The following is a 17036-nucleotide window of genomic DNA, read 5'->3' on the forward strand; positions in this document are numbered from 1 at the left end:
CGTGTCTACATTGATCTTTTTTATTTTGGTGGTGGATATGGTTTGGTACACCTTGAGTGTCAGAAGAAACGTACAGTATGTTTGCCAGGCCATATGAAGCTTGAGTTTGGGGTAGACACCAGCCAGGGGTTTCAATGAGAAGGTCACACAAGCCTGAGAGTGTTTGTGGTGTGAATGAAATCGAGAATTGATTGAGAATAATGTATGTGTGAGTTGTTGTGGAAATTATACTAACACAATAACACTTAGACTAAAATATAAGGTGAGGACAAGATGCGATGAGCCATTCAGTTCAATTTAATAGAGATCTCTAGAGCACAACCATCGTCCAGCATGTCGGATGACTGAACTCCAGAACAATACATGTGTGTGAATTTTATACAGTCTTACTCAGAGGAGGAGGAGTAACTGTTGGTCACATGACCAGACAGGTAGCTCTACATCAGACAATGGGATAAATCTAATTAGAATGACAAGTGGTCCAAGTGTGGGTGGGTTTGGAGGAACTGCGATGGGTAAACATGACCTTACAAAGACATCGTCTAGGCTGGTGTTGCTAAAACAGCTGGAGACTGGAGCCATCTCACACCAACACTTTCTCCATGACAAAAGCCTATTGATGTGCGTAAATGGTTGATTAAGTCAAGAGAGGCCTATTACTTACAGTGTAGACCACATCCAGCTAGACTAGACAATCAAGATATGCAGTTTTAAGAATTAATAGTGTGAGTGCAGATTCACACAATTATGTTTGAATGCACGATTTCATATTTCCCATTACATTCCCCCGTTTCGACAATTTTGTCGACATTGAAGAGATAGATTTCGACAATGTTGTTGACATCATGGCAATATGAAAATGTCTGTGAACAAGTTTATATACATATTTTTCATTTAAAACGAAAATCAAAACAATAATGTAAATCAAATTAAAACAATATAGCATAGCAGAAAATATAGAAAAACAAAACAAAAAACAAAATGTTTCAAACGTTACCATAAAATACAGCATATGACTTTCAAACTTCAGAGGACATAATACGTGAATACTGCAGTTTATTCATGCACCATATCACTCCCCAGTCCGGAAATCACAGCTGTTCCATTTTCCCATAATACTGCATCTCACCTTCCCACAACACAAGATCATACAGTATCACTTTCATTAAATGGTGGAATCCACTGTGTTTTAGGAGGTGAGGGTGGCTGTATCATGTGGGACGTGGTGCTAACTAGTTTTGACATGATAGTTCTAAAGCAAACGGATATACATATGAATATCAGGAATATCACAACAATTACAACGGCAATGGAGATTAATGCACGCATCAGTGTGCTTTTTATCCCTCCGAACAAACCTTCGACAAAGTCCCAGAAGGGTCCTCCTTGAGTTTTGTGCAATTCATTTAGACCATGCTTTGTGTCCTCAGTCAACTTGTCAATGGCCTGAGTCGGGTCGGATACATAAGAACAGCATTCTGTACCAATAACTGCACATGCTCCACCTTGACTAGCTAACATGACATCCAAAGCCATTCTATTTTGTAAAACAATGGTTTTTATTTCATTAACTTCTGTTGCCAAGGCATGTACTGCTGCATTTGATGCATTCATGTGAGACTCTAGTACAGTGGATAAAGTTTGCTGTTCACTCTGAGTATTATAAACACCATAAGCAGGTATAATTATTCCTAGTGCTTTTTGCCACCAGGATAATGCTCTTTTCCCACGGTTTGTCTTACTCACATGCTGAGAATAAAATGCTTGGATATCCACATTGTTCACTTTCCTGATCATTGGAATGATATGAGCTAAGTAGCATGAACCCTGACTGTTTCCAGGTAAGTGTGTGTAGGCTTTCTCCCCACAGATCGCATATACCTGACCGGGGAGGCGAGATGGAGCTGAAAGATTAGTGTACATCATGGTTTTTCCTTCACAAGAGCTTTCACCTACATTCACCCCAGCCTGTCCATGGTATCCAGTAAAACAGTACGAGACATTGAGTAAAGGAACTACAGGCAGAGTATGACGCACTGATGAGCTTCGGAGGACCAGATTATTATTTTTTACCTGAGGATGACAGACATGAGTTGCACATTCTAAGAATCCAATCAGAAATTTGGCTTCGTCAGCATAATAAAATATTTCTGATTGGCATTTAAGTCTAGTGCTGACACCGGTTATTATACAATTTGTGGATTTTGACCTTGCGGAACAATTGGTTTGTGCGTGTGTAGTGTCAATCTTAAATACCATGTCTCCTTCTTCCAATCTCCACTTCATTTTAAACGTTGAGGTCTTTCGTGAGGTTATTTTCTCATAGGCTACTAGCCTAAAAATGTCAGTGGTATTCAAAAAATCCATGGGTAAATGTCCCTTATTTACCTCAGCTGACACGACTGCCAACACCTTCTGTGTGAGGTAGGGATTGATGTAGCTGTCAGGGTAAGTCATTTGTGCTGTTAGTTCGGTGTGTTCTGGGTGGGTATAGCAGTCATAGTCCTGTCCTAAATTTTGCCAATTATATCGATACCATTCCTCCTTTGTTAACGGAATGGGCAAAGCCATTGCGGCGGTGGTGCTTTTTGGCATATGTTGACATATCCAGCAGTTTGAATAATTCATTCGTAGAGCAAAATCTGTGATCATAGACATGGCCAGATTTGGATGATGTATGTCACGCCGTGGTCTAATGTGTGTCAGAGGTATATCCAACTCTTCTTCCCCCTTCTTCCACACACACACTGACAGGTATGTGACGATGCCCACTGCAATTGCGAGACAAATGATTTTGAAAGGGCTGTATCCATATCCATGTTTGGACGTCATCGTGCGAACTGCTCAGTGTAGTGTTGTGGATGGGTCGTGGTTGAACTTCTTGCAATGTGATGCGTGAATCCAGGAGTCCCTCTCAGCGACCTTCACTGCCGTAGGAGTCGTCAGTAGTACTTGGTATGGTCCGAGCCAGCGTGGTTGGTGCCAATGCTGTCGTCTCAGGTCCTTCACCACCACCCAATGACCTGGCTGGATGTCATGTAATTGCCCTTCCTTGGGTTCAGGGAGTGCTGCTTTCACCCTGGAATGAATGGACTTTAAAACTTTGTTCAGTGCGAGGCAATATTTTATCATTTCGTCATCTATTCCCATTAGTGTCAGCTTATTTTGTGGGAAAGGCGTGTTAGTCATTCGCATTGGTCTGCCCATTAATATTTCATAAGGAGACAGACCAAGTGTTGCGTGGGTGCGTCCTCTCATAAACATCAGTGCCAGGGGCAGGACTTGCACCCATGCCAGTTGTGTTTCCGCCATCAATTTTGTCAACTTATTTTTAAGCGTCTGGTTTGCGCGTTCAACCGGGGCTGCGGATTTAGGGTGGTACGCACAATGCCTTTTCAAATCAATTTGGAGGCTTGCTGCAAGACTCTGTATTACATTATTTACAAAATGACTCCCGTTGTCCGATCCTAATTTTGACATTAGGCCGAATCTTGGGATGATATGTTTTAGCAGGATTTCTGCTACCGTGTGTGCTGTCTGGCGTCGGCATGGGAAACATTCAACCCATCGTGACCACATATCAACAATGACAAGGCCATACTTGTAGCCCTGATAGGGGGTCAGCTCAATGAAATCCATCATTAAGTATTCAAAAGGTCCATCCGGCATAGGTTGTGCTGACATTGGCACAACTATGCCTCGACCAATATTATTAGTAGCGCAAATTACACACTTTGTACAAAACTGGTCAGCATAGGTTGAGAAACCAGGGGCAAACCAGTATCTATTTACAAGATCAGTCATTTTGGTTTTCGATGCGTGGTCACCGGCATGCGAAATCTTAGCCAAATAGTGAAAGACTGATTTAGGCATGGCAGGACGTCCCATGGGATCCATCCATATGCCAGTAGTTGCATTTAATGCACACTTTTTAGACCATGAGGCCTTTTCCCGTGCGTCAGCTCCTGTCTGTAACAAAGAGACATCATTAAGGGAAAAAGGATCAACATTGCTAGGGAGTGACACCATTTGCAAAAGTGGGGAGACAGAAGAAGTAGCAGCAGTCTTTGCTGCTGTGTCCGCACCAGAATTTCCTCGGGAGACAGGATCGGATGCTCCTGTGTGGGCCTTGCATTTGCACACTGCAATCGTTTTTGGGAGTAAAAGAGCATTTAACAGATTTTTAACCAGAACATGATGGGTAATAGGTTTTCCTGTTGTTGTGAGGAAACCACGATGTGCCCATATTGCATGAAAATCATGGCAAACACTAAAACAATACTGAGAATCAGTGTAAATGGTGACTGTCTGTCCTTCTGCTAAGATACACGCACGGGTCAGCGCAAATAACTCGGCAGCTTGTGCAGAAAGATGACCCGGCAATTTAGCGCTTTCAACAGTATATGCATCAGTACACACAGCATATGCTACTAAAGGTACTCCTGATTGTTTACACCGTTGTGCTGAGCCATCGACAAATAAGATCATATCTGAGTTAGGTAATTCACAGTCTGTTAAATCTGGTCTGGGTTTGCTCATAATATCAACGAGCTGGGTGCAGCTGTGGGGTTCTCCGTCCTCAGCTGTAGGAAGGAGAGTAGCAGGGTTAAGAACTGTACAGCGCTTCAATGTGACATGTGTCATAGTTAATAGAATGTTCTGATAGTGTAGAAGACGTGCAGGAGTTAAATGTGCAGTGCGTGCCTGTAAAATCAATGAATGGACTGCGTGTGGTACATGCACAGTTAAAGGGTGCATTGCTACAATGTCTGCTGATGATAGAACAGCATTTGTGGCAGCTTCTACAGCTCTCAGACAAGGTATGAATCCCTGTGCCACATTGTCCAGACGTTTTGAATAATAAGCAACAGGTCGTTGTTTATCACCATGGGACTGTGTCAGTACTGCGGACATGAAACCATTGATTTCTGATACAAATAGATTAAACGGTTTATCATGGTTTGGTAAACCAAGACAAGGGGATGATGTAAGGGTTTGTTTGAGGGTAGTTAGGGCATTTTCCGCATCAGCTGTCCATTCCAGTGGGTCAGACATGGCTAATTTCTTCCCCCCATGGATTAAAGCAGACAATGGATCTACTATTGTGGCATAGTCTTTTAACCAGGGTCTACAGTAACCGGCTACACCCAACAGAGACATAAGTTGTTGTTTATTTAATGGTTTTGGAAGTTCTAATATAGCACTGATCCTGTCTTTCCCTAAACTTCTACCCTCAGGGGTAATGATGTGACCTAAATATCTGACCTCCTGTGATTCAAATTGTAATTTCTTTTTTGAAACTCTATGCCCGTTGTCAGCAAGAAACGTTAGCAACGCTAGCGTATCTTGCTCACACGCGTGTTTTGACGGAGAGCAGATTAGCAGGTCATCTACATACTCTACGAGAGTGCTGCCTTGAGGGGGCACAAAAGCGGAAAGGTTAGTAGACAGAGCGGCAGAAAACAGTGTGGGTGAAGAAACAAAACCTTGGGGCATTACTGTCCATGTCCATCGTTTGCCTTTGAATGTAAAAGCAAACCAGAATCTGCTATCTGGGTGGACAGGAATGGAAAAATAAGCATTTGCTAAATCGATAACAGAGAACCACAGAGATGTTGCCGGGACTTGGGACATGATGGTGACAACATTGGGGACAATGGGTGCAGGCGAGTGCACAGCATCATTATCTAAACGTAGATCCTGTACAAACCTCCATTCCCCTGAAGCTTTCTTGACCGGCAGTATCGGTGTGTTGCATGGTGAATCAAAACATTCTATTATTGCACCTCTAGCTACTAAAGACGCATGCACCTCGCCTATTCCAATTTCTGCATCCTTACTCAATGGATATTGTGCTCTATGGGGCCTGTATGTTGATTTAGGATAGACTATGACTGGCCTCGCACCTTTTATACAGCCTATGTCATATTTGTCTTTAGCCCATAAGATGTCAGGTACCTGTGATAGTAAAGGTGACATTTGTGTCAGAGTGGTGTCCAACAACATGAGTGATGTTGGCCCCTGTGTGGGATTAACAAAAGTTGATGTCCTCGCCATAAGGCAATCAATGTTCAAAAGGCTAGAATAAGTGTCCATGCTAGGGGAATAATGCCTGTCCCCACAATGCTGCCAATCTTCAGCCTGAGTTACTGCTTTAACCCAGGGGCCTATGTGAACCCATTCCCCATGTGTTTTACCTAATGCTATGTGTGGTATTAAATCTGTGATCATAAATTGGGTGTTTGTGTAAACGGTTCCTAAATGTAACCTATCTTGACCTTGTTTAGAGAACCAGAAATTTTCATAAGTCAGATCTCTCGTCATTGGTGAGCAATTTGTAGTGCAGTGCAAAAGCATGTTTCTGTCAAAACCTTCAGGTATGAGGCCATGCAATGTGTCAAATATTTTTTCATCAGTGAGGTCCCAGGAATAATACCAGTCTGTGGGCTTGCCCTCACTGATAGACAAATTAAAAAGTCCAAGTGTTGGGCATGAGATGAATATACCTTCACTTGTACAGTCTAACTTAACACCAAATTTACACAGCAAGTCACGTCCCATTAAGTTAACAGGACATACAGCAGAAGACAAAAATTTGTGTTCCACTGTTGTTTTTTCATGAGCCACCCTTAATGGATATGTTAATGGCTCACTGCATGGTATGCCTGAAGCTCCAATTGTTGTGACAGATTTGTTAGAAAGAGACGCATTTGGCGTCACTTCCCGTTTTATTACTGAAATGCTAGCACCGGTGTCTACAAGAAAAGAAATAGACTCACCATTTACGAGAAGGTCAAGAATAGGTGATTCATCTGGAGTTACTGAGATTTGGAAAAACTGATCAGAATATTCCCTATGTTCTATTTTATCTACTTCTTCTGTCTCCACCTCATCCTATGCTAACCCCTGCGGATTGGTGACTGTGATGTTGGCGTCTGGCCCAGTCCAGGGCCTGCTTTGGGAAGAGTTATTGCCATTGTGACCATGTGTGTCGTGTGTTCCATGTCCCTGCCTCTGATGAGGATTGTTGTTGCCTCCCTGTCCATGCCAGCTGTTTGTTTCATTTGCAGACCTCTGCTGAGGATTGTTGTTGCCTCCCTGTCCATGCCAGCTGTTTGTTTCATTTGTAGACCTCTGCTGAGGGTTGTTGTTGTCACCTTGTCTGTGCCAGCCGTTTGTGTCATTTGCGGGCCTTGGATGGGGACACTGGCGAATGTAGTGGTGTGGGCTTCTACAATTGTGACATAGTCTCCCATTTACATTCGTTTTCTTGGATCTGTCTTCTCCTTTCTTCTGGTGGTGCTGGTGCTGTTTCTGTTGTTGTGGGACCTGCTGCTGCCAATATATCTGCTGTGGACTCACTTGCTGATCGGGCTCTGGTCCTTGCTGCTGTGTGATCAATTGCTGTCCCTCATAGTACATGATTTGTGCTGTTTCCATTCTCTTCTTCCTAGTGTCGTCTTGTGTGATTGCGTGTCGTTCGGCGTGTTTTGCATGTGCCCACACTGGGTCCAGCTCTTGGGTCTCCCAGCCTATGCATGACATCATGACACGGTTGTGAATGGTTGGCAAAAGGCCATTAATTAAGGAAGTCTTTAACAGGCTGTTGTATGCTGCATTATCATGGGTCAGACCAGCATGTCTAGTGAAACACTGCTCCATTCTTGTCCTATAGTTGTCACAGCTCTCGTCGTGGTTCTGCTTTATGGAATGGATTTTTTGCCAATCTGTTCGGACTGGGTAGGCCTCCTTTATTCTGGAAAAGAGCCCAAGTGGATTTTGTAGCTGTCCTGTAACAATGTCAGTCCTTAATCCATTGACATCATAATCTCCTTTCAGGTGTGGCCATTTCAATTTGAAGACCTTGCGGAACACTGATTCTAATTCTTGTGCCGATGGCTCGTACATTCCTATTAAGTCCAAAACCGATGTGCACCAGCGTTCTACATCTTCGGATGGGGTTGGGAGTTCTTTCACGATTTCGTTCAACTCATCCAGAGTCCAGTTCCGTTGAACCTGGACTGTTTCAGAATAAGCATTACGGATTTCCTCTGTAGCGTCAGCAGGAGGTCTTGGATGTGGATTTGGGTATGATATCAGTGGAAATGTCTGATGTGGCACTGCTTGGCTGCGTGTCACAATCTTGTGGTTGGTTTGGTGAGAGGGCTCCACCTGAGGGTTGTCATGGAGAAAGGGACCAACATCGGCTGTTCCCTGCTGTTTGTTGCCATCCGTGATGGGGAGAACGGCTGCTGTCACTAGCTGCAAAGCTGCTGCATACAGTGCCTTCACTTGATCGAGTTGGACTGCTGGTGGCTGGGTTGCTGGTAGTAGTTGGTCTGCTGGTGGCTGGGCTGCTGGTCGTTGGACTGCTGGTGGCTGGGCTGCTGGTAGTTGGACTGCTGGTGGCTGGGCTGCTGGTAGTTGGACTGCCGGCGGCTGGGCTGTTGTTAGTTGGACTACTGGGTGGACAGGCACAGTGCTAGCATAGGGTGGTGGGCGGAGATCCTCTTCTTTTCTGTCTTTTCTTAACTTTCTTTGTTTCCTCTCAATTTCTTCCTCAGTTTCTTCCTTAGTTTCTTGTTTTAATAACAAAGGCTTTGTCTGTTTCTTGTCCCTGGCTTCAGCCTCCCTCTCCCATTTCCTAAAGTTTTCCCAATCTATTTTCTTTTTCTTCCTGCTCTTTTTATGTTCATACTGTTCTAAAGCATCTCTACACAGTTTTAACTTATTTGTACTGAATGTTCCTATCAAAGGGAACAAACCTTCTGAAATGATGTGCCATAAAGTAACTTGACTTAACACATCTGTGCCCCACCTTTTCACCATTGATACTGCTGGCCCAGAAAGCGTTTGTGGCATAGCCACCTTTTGTTGTCCATTCCCCATGGCACTACAAAAAACTTAAGGAACAAAATAAAAAACAAATTAACAGGTTCAAATAAAAAACAAATGAACAGGTTCAACACTATTACACCTCAGGCGTTACTTTGATTACCAACAGATGGCCAAAGAAGAAATTAATTGAATTAAAGAATAAATTCTCTTCCCCCTTCCTTCCCCCTTTTTTTTTTTTTTTTTTTTTTTTTTTTTTTTTCCCAAAGAAAGTCTGTTGGTTCCCGACTTTTTCCAAAAGAAAGACTGTTGGTTCCCCCTCTTTTCTTTCTTCCTTTCTTCCTTTCCCCCTTTTTTTTAACTTACAATTTACAAAAAGCTGCTAGACTAATCACTTAAGGGTTTAGTTTAGCAAATCAAAACATTCATATTCCGCCACAACTATCACCATTCTATTAATAACAGTAAAAGTTGTTTTAGAACTCTGTCATTCGACTATATATTTTTATATTCATTTGACATAATCACACTCATGTATGATGAGTTGAATAGGTATAGGACATACAGTACAACACACACAGTATATCTAGAACATAGAAACATAAGATGACACACCCGGGTTGTTAGTATTGGAATGCAAAAGACACCCGATCATAATATGGAGCTTACATACAATATATGAAAACCCTCCACCAAAAAAATACACCCTATGGGATCCTCCCCGAATACAGTTCAAAAACGCACTCTGTACTGGGACCCTCCCCTATACACTCTGTCCTGGGACTTTCCCCAATATACAGTTTAAATATTCAAACATACATTTATGGGATCCTCCCCAAATACAGTTTAAAAACGCACTCTGTACTGGGACCCTCCCCTATACACTCTGTACTTGGACTCTCACCAATATACAGTTTAAATATACAGTTTACTGTACAGGGTCGCTCCCCTACCATACAGTTTAAATATACACTAATTATATAGAATGAATCATAACATCCTCTCACCTTATTTGAGTAACAGCTGATGTCACCCGTCGTTCGCCAGCTCCAGAATCCGCGGGCCGGCCCAAATGCTGCTTTGTGCACAAAAGGATTTGCCTTGGCTAGACAGCCACCATCGATGGTTTATCCCAGGAAACCAGAGCCCGGCCGGAACGGCGGATGAATCAGTCTCGGCAGAACCTCCAGAATTGTTGTGGAAATTATACTAACACAATAACACTTAGACTAAAATATAAGGTGAGGACAAGATGCGATGAGCCATTCAGTTCAATTTAATAGAGATCTCTAGAGCACAACCATCGTCCAGCATGTCGGATGACTGAACTCCAGAACAATACATGTGTGTGAATTTTATACAGTCTTACTCAGAGGAGGAGGAGTAACTGTTGGTCACATGACCAGACAGGTAGCTCTACATCAGACAATGGGATAAATCTAATTAGAATGACAAGTGGTCCAAGTGTGGGTGGGTTTGGAGGAACTGCGATGGGTAAACATGACCTTACAAAGACATCGTCTAGGCTGGTGTTGCTAAAACAGCTGGAGACTGGAGCCATCTCACACCAACACTTTCTCCATGACAAAAGCCTATTGATGTGCGTAAATGGTTGATTAAGTCAAGAGAGGCCTATTACTTACAGTGTAGACCACATCCAGCTAGACTAGACAATCAAGATATGCAGTTTTAAGAATTAATAGTGTGAGTGCAGATTCACACAATTATGTTTGAATGCACGATTTCATATTTCCCATTACAGAGTGAATGAATGATTGAATGTACTTCATACTAGACTTAATTCAAGAAGGTTCTAGCTATGTCCGGTGAAATATTGCTAGTAGGAGCCATTCTAAAAGTGATAGTTAAATGAGTAAATACATACAGAGCTACGTGTGAGGAATTGCAATGACAATTTTAGCATGCTCGGACGGAATGTGCTTTTAGGGAAAGAGGGGGAGAGAGCTAAAATCCCTTCTCACCCTAAATAGTTTTAAGATAGAGAGCTTTAGGGCCAGGTGTGGACATCCTGTCCCTTCCTTATCTCCTATCACTGTCTGTTTTAAAAGACCCACTGAGCTGTCCTGCAGGCAGCTATTTATTGGGGGTGCTATTTAGAGAAACAGATGGGACAGTGTTTGAAGAACAGGAGTGAAGAATGACTGATTGACCAGTGGCATGCAATGACATGAACACGATGAAGTCTGCTTTTGGAGTCTGATGTCAACAGTAGATCGCAATTAAGGACTACATTTGTAAGGGCGTATTATGGTGTGAATTTGAAGTATTGGTTTTAGTCAAAAGTGTCTGTTTGTGTGTAGGGTGATGAAGGCGACGGCTGACAGCCTTACTACATAACGGTGATCACAGGAATTCGTAACCCTGTGTTCTGAGCACGACTAGCTGGTAGCATGACTGAGGGGGAGTTGACCCATATCTCTAGGAGTGGAAGTTTTAACCGGGGAGTCTAGACCCACGGTTGAACCTTTTCAGGGTTAAAGCAAGCCAGCCCCTCGGCTCAAAACACATGAGATTAAGGCCAGAGAGGTCATTTTGAGTAGCTTGTAGTGTCAACAATATCCTAACGAATGATTGGGGATATTTGGGAGAGACTTCTGTAGAGGGAGCCTGCATGTTTCCTATTAATAGGTGTGGAAGAGAGGAGTCCATCCATGGATTCCTGAAGGTGTCGAAAGTGACATCTGACTGCACCAAAAAGGATCACAGAGAGACCACCAGGTCTAGATGATGTCAACGGTGACATCTGAACAGCGCCTACAGGAGGTCATCCCGAGGGCAGAGAGTCCAGGGGGGTGTCTGCAGGCAGCTGTGACAACAGCAACAGAGGAGCTCCTAACTCAGCTTCTACCGTCGGAAATCAACAGCAGGAGGGAGGAGAGGTCCAAGGGAGGCTACGGCCCACGGGCCGGTGCCAACTGGTTCTCCTTCTGCACTAGGAGGGAGGAGAGGTCCAAGGGAGACCGTTCCAATGTTCGTATACAATGGAGAAGAGGAGCGTTCCTGCTACAGGAGCGTTTCAATGCTTTTGCTGTCATGATTGACATGGCTAAGCAATAAGCTGTCCACTAAGAGCCTTGTGATTGCTCAAGGAGAATCTACAGTCCACTCGAGCCTTGTGATGCTCAAAGTGAGTTCTACTGAGTTCTACTGCTGACTGCAGTTAAGCTGTAGTTCACGTGTGCGGAAGCATATGGTGATAACTGTCTGCTTCAAACCTACAGATCTGAGAGCTATGTGCTAGCTCTGAGAATCAAGAAGGATGTTCCAAGCGTTTTTATTCTATAGGCGAAAAAATAATTGTGGGAACCGTTTCCTACGGCGCGTTGAACGTCTGAACAATTTGCGTCATGGAAAGAAAAAAATCGTGGTTCATCTGAATTGTGATTGATGTTGGAAAATGTTGTTCTAATGTTTGTATGTTGTATTCTGTGCTGACATAGGTCAAAGTAGATATAACAAGGTACTGAAATAGTACTGTTAAAGGCATGTTTGTGTTTATGATTAACCATTTTGTCATGCTATGAGTGTTAACTTTTCAATTACAGGATGTAACCAATATAGGAATTTGATTTAGTCTAAAATAGGATTTCAGTTAAAGAAGGACAGGTATTTGAATTTAATCAATATAGGAATTTGATTTAGTCTAGATAGGATTTCAGTTAAATAAGGAGTTTAATTTCTGTTTTAAATATGGTTCAGTTTCAGGTCTGTCCTACAACAGAACAAGCCCTATGCTTGTTCGGTTCTAATTTGATACAATTTAGGTAGTTAACAAGAGGCTTCTGTGTCCAGGGGGGTCTATCACGTTGTACTATGGTTAAAATGATTAATTTTTAATTTTGGAAAAAGAAATATTTTTGGCAATTTATTTTTGGAAAAATGTATTAGGCAGGTTATGACTTATGATGCTGTTATGGTATTGCAACAGGCGTAAGAGCCTGTTGAGGGAGGATGTGATGGATATTTTATAGACATGGACACGTATATATCAATCAGTTGATATTTTAATAGACAGTTGACACACAGTGTCAGTTTGCACAGGACACAAGAGGAGCTCTGTAAGTTGAGACTTGGTGACTAGCACAGAGTAAAAACGGCTTAGAGCTATTTACAAGTAGGTTGTAAAAACAAAGCCTTTTGTTAAGAATGCGGCCAGGCACCCCAGGGGGTCTGGGTGCTGTTTCTAATCTTGCATGTGTGTGTGTGCAGGGAGCTTCAAGCTCTCTGCTTCTCCTCTGCTCCAGAATTGACATGAATCTACACTGTGTATTTGTGCTTAATCATTTAGACTGGTTAACAATATAGTTTGAACAATTTCATTACATGTGTTCGGCATACTTCATATATAGTATAGATATTGAATTAGTCTTATTTGGTATAAAACTTATAGAGTGTTACATGAGCTGTATGCTCTGTGTCCCTCCTCCCCCTCCACCGGAAGATCCTGTGAGTTTCTAGGGAGGCGGGACTTAGAAGTTAGTAAATACTGCAGACGCTGTGAAACTAGCAGAGTCCACACTGATTAGCTATGATGTGACTTCATGTATTTCACGGGGCCTTCCGCCCGTGGAAAGCCTTGTAACTGAGTGAACTCTGTTCAATAAAGCTGATCAGATGATGACGACAACCTGCTTGACTTCCTTTCTTCCACCTCGACGACCATCACTGCTAAAGACACAATTTGGGTAACTTGGTGCTAAATATACATCAGTGCTCCAATGTAATTTCCTATTTTATGTCAGAACATGCATCAATAGCAATTTGTTGATAAATGTAACAGCACAAGCAGGATAAAAAAAAAAAGCACTTTAAAGTCTCCAGTTGCAAAACAAGCTTTCATCAATTCAGTATCGAGTTTCTGTATCACTCATCTGATGGGCAGTGGGCACCACTAACAAAATAAAAATCCAGCTACACAAAATGCCAAGTCGATCACAAGTTTGCCAGTAAATGCTTAAGACACCCAACCCTAAACAAGGAAATGGAAGTCTAATTGTTTTCTCCTTGATTTGCATTAACTAGAAATGTAATGCTAGGAGGAAAATAAAGGTAACAAAATGCAAGATACTGTATGTCACACCATTTACAGGCACACACCGATATCAGAGCAATGGTAGGTAAAATCACATAATACACACACACACACACACACACACACACACACACTTGTAATAAAATACTGTTTTAATGTAAACACAAATATTTAGTGAACACAATTTGGAACGAAAGGCAAATGGGATGGTGGGGGACGTCCACAGATATCTGACAACATAAATCTCAAGGCACATAAGAAAAGTGCAAAATATTTTCTAATTCTCTTCACAACAAAGGAAGCCCATCTTTTTAACCGGCGGCACTCAAGTGTAATCCAATCATGAAAGATCACAGGCCTCTCTGTTACACATTAAACATGATGACATTCAAAGTGTGAATACAATATTGCACTTTCTTCAGATGTAGATCTATGAATATATGAAACAACTCCCATAGGGAGTTAATTACTAGGACCCCGTTTATGAATATCTTTGGTAGACTGTATAGATCTGGAGGGAAATCAGACATTTAACATCTTGACGTTGGCTGTTTCCTGTGAAGTAAACTGGATATCAGATGTAGGGAGGAGGGATCTGTTTGCTTGTGGCTTGTTCCCCATCCGTTGACAGACTGAGCAAAGTAGGTGCCATGTGAATATGGCCACTTGCACAGTCATCATGGATTACTCTGCCTCTTACTTTTGAATGCCCAGGCTAGATCTCATGTTTTCATACACCACATAGCTAATGCTGACCGCTGGTATGACCTTCATGAAGTTGGGCAGGATGCCGCGGTAGAGTCCAAAGAACCCCTCCTTTTCTACAATCTTCTTCACCATCGTGGTCATGTTCACTTGCTCTGAGCCCTCAATAGATGCTGAGAAGGTAAGGAGTCAAAAGGTTAATGAACATACACGACAAACTGTCCAGATCTGAGGTAAATTCAGACTCATTAAATTAAAATATATGCAATTGAAGTACTTTTGTCCCACACCACTTACTGTCACAGTGAATTCAACTTTGTGTAATTGATATATTTTTTTAAATAACACAGGTGTTGAAAACTAGCACTCGCGATAATACACCAAGGCTTACAGTGTAAGCAATGCATCTACAAATTGTACAATTGTGCAATGTGATGTCCATATCAAATAAATAAACATTGCTATGGAAAAACAGGGAGTGTTAGTTCTCCTTTAACCTTCTTAGTTTAGCTGAAAACCAAATGAGTTGTCCTTTAAACTATTTACTTAAATAAACACAAAATGAGCTTGTTACCCTTTAAACGTCTTAAACCTTTGTGAAAACAAAAATTATTTTAACCCTTTATCATGAAATACAAAAATGACTTAATTATGCCTTTAAACCCTTTAGTTTGGTAAAACACAAAATTGCAATCTTAATGCAAACACCTTTATATAAACCTTTAAACTCTGTTCACTTGCTTAAGTGAGTCATTTAAATTCTTCTTATACTATCCAGCAATGTAACAACTGCAAATACCAGCTCATTGGAAAGATCCCAAAAACGTGTAGGCTAAGCTCAATATGCAAGGTTAACACTAGCGCGTCGGAGCGGTCAGGCTGACCGATTTTGAAATTTTGAAGTGGATTTTCTTTGCCCATGAAGTCCTGAGAAAGTTCCCCTTGCATGACTTTTTCTAAATGTTCGATTCAAACCATCTCTGTTTTTTTTTTCATCTGAAACGTTTTGGAAATATGATTTTAGACATAATTCTACTAAAATGTCTGCTCTTTTTCGGTCCGTGGGACCGCTCTTAGAGCCCTCACCCTTTCTCCCCCACAAGCAGTGCTTTTCACACCTCCCTCCCGGCTGGAGACGGGCATTGTTCAAGCTAATGTGTCATTTGCATTCCAACTAGCCTTCCACATGTAGGCAAACTTACATTACAAACTTACATAAACTAAATGTTGTTTTAGATGTTATATTTGTTATATGCGGTTTGCAGAAATAACGATGTCTGACTTTATTTCTCGAAACGGAAAAAGAAATATGGTGTGTGGTATTGTTTCCACCAAGCGCATAGTTCAATAGATATAAATACATGTTGACTATACACGCCATCTTTAGCATAATTATGTTGGAATAATAAAGTTTATAGCATTGTGACTATGTCGCGCATATTCATTTCATATATCAGCGCATCAAAAATATGGTGAAATATGGTGTATTGACTGACTGGCGTATTGTTTCAACCAAACGCATAGCTCAATAGATATAAATCCATGTTGACTATACACGCCATCTTTATAGCATAATTATGTAAGGTGGCGATGATAAAAATGAATCAATTATCCTGGAATAATAAAGTTTATAGCATGGTCTGTTTGACCCGACCGACATTTCCTTGGAGCGAGAATGTTCGCCGATGCGCGAATCAGCGCGATGCCAAATAAAAATGACAGTGTTTGAAATCAGTCCAACCCGATAGACGTCCCGAACTTCTAAATGTTTTGTCAGTAAGAAGAACAGTTCTGTCCGTCCTTCGTCTGTAAACTTTTCTGCACGCGACCAGTGGAACTGATTTCCACGCATCACGGCTCTCTTTTTTTCTCTCCCCCTCTCTCTCTCTCCCTCTCTCGTGGAGAGGGAGAAAATATCCAAGTAACTGACGGTGAGGTATGCGGAAGTGCATTTTAGATAACGCTGTAGCACTATTTGTGGCGGTGATGCGTCACATGACTTGATCTATCCTATGGTGTATATATAAACCGTGCTGCTGCTACGGACCTTTCTGCTGGCACAATAAATCAAATATATATAAATGACATCGATCATAGGCGGCGGGTATGTAAGGCTAGGCCAGGCTTAGCCTTCCCAAAAATTATGCTGGGTATTTTTTAAATATATATAGGCTAATATGTGCGCAGCATTATATAGAAGGCTAGCCGATCCCAAACTCCCAACTCCTTTGTCTGTAGCCTAAACTTTTCTGATTTGCACGCACGCACAGCTCTTTCCTTTTTTTGGCACAATCAATCAAATATATATTAATTACATCGATGTTTCCCCCTCTATATAAAATGACAATATATAACTAATGTCGTATTTCGTCTGAGCAATGAATTCGTTGGAATGTAACATTTAGAAGACAATGGCAAGCCGTCAACGGGTGCAGAGAGAGGT

This window comes from Electrona antarctica, assembly GCF_951216825.1.
Source record: "Electrona antarctica genome assembly, chromosome: 7".
Lineage (NCBI taxonomy): Eukaryota > Metazoa > Chordata > Actinopteri > Myctophiformes > Myctophidae > Electrona > Electrona antarctica.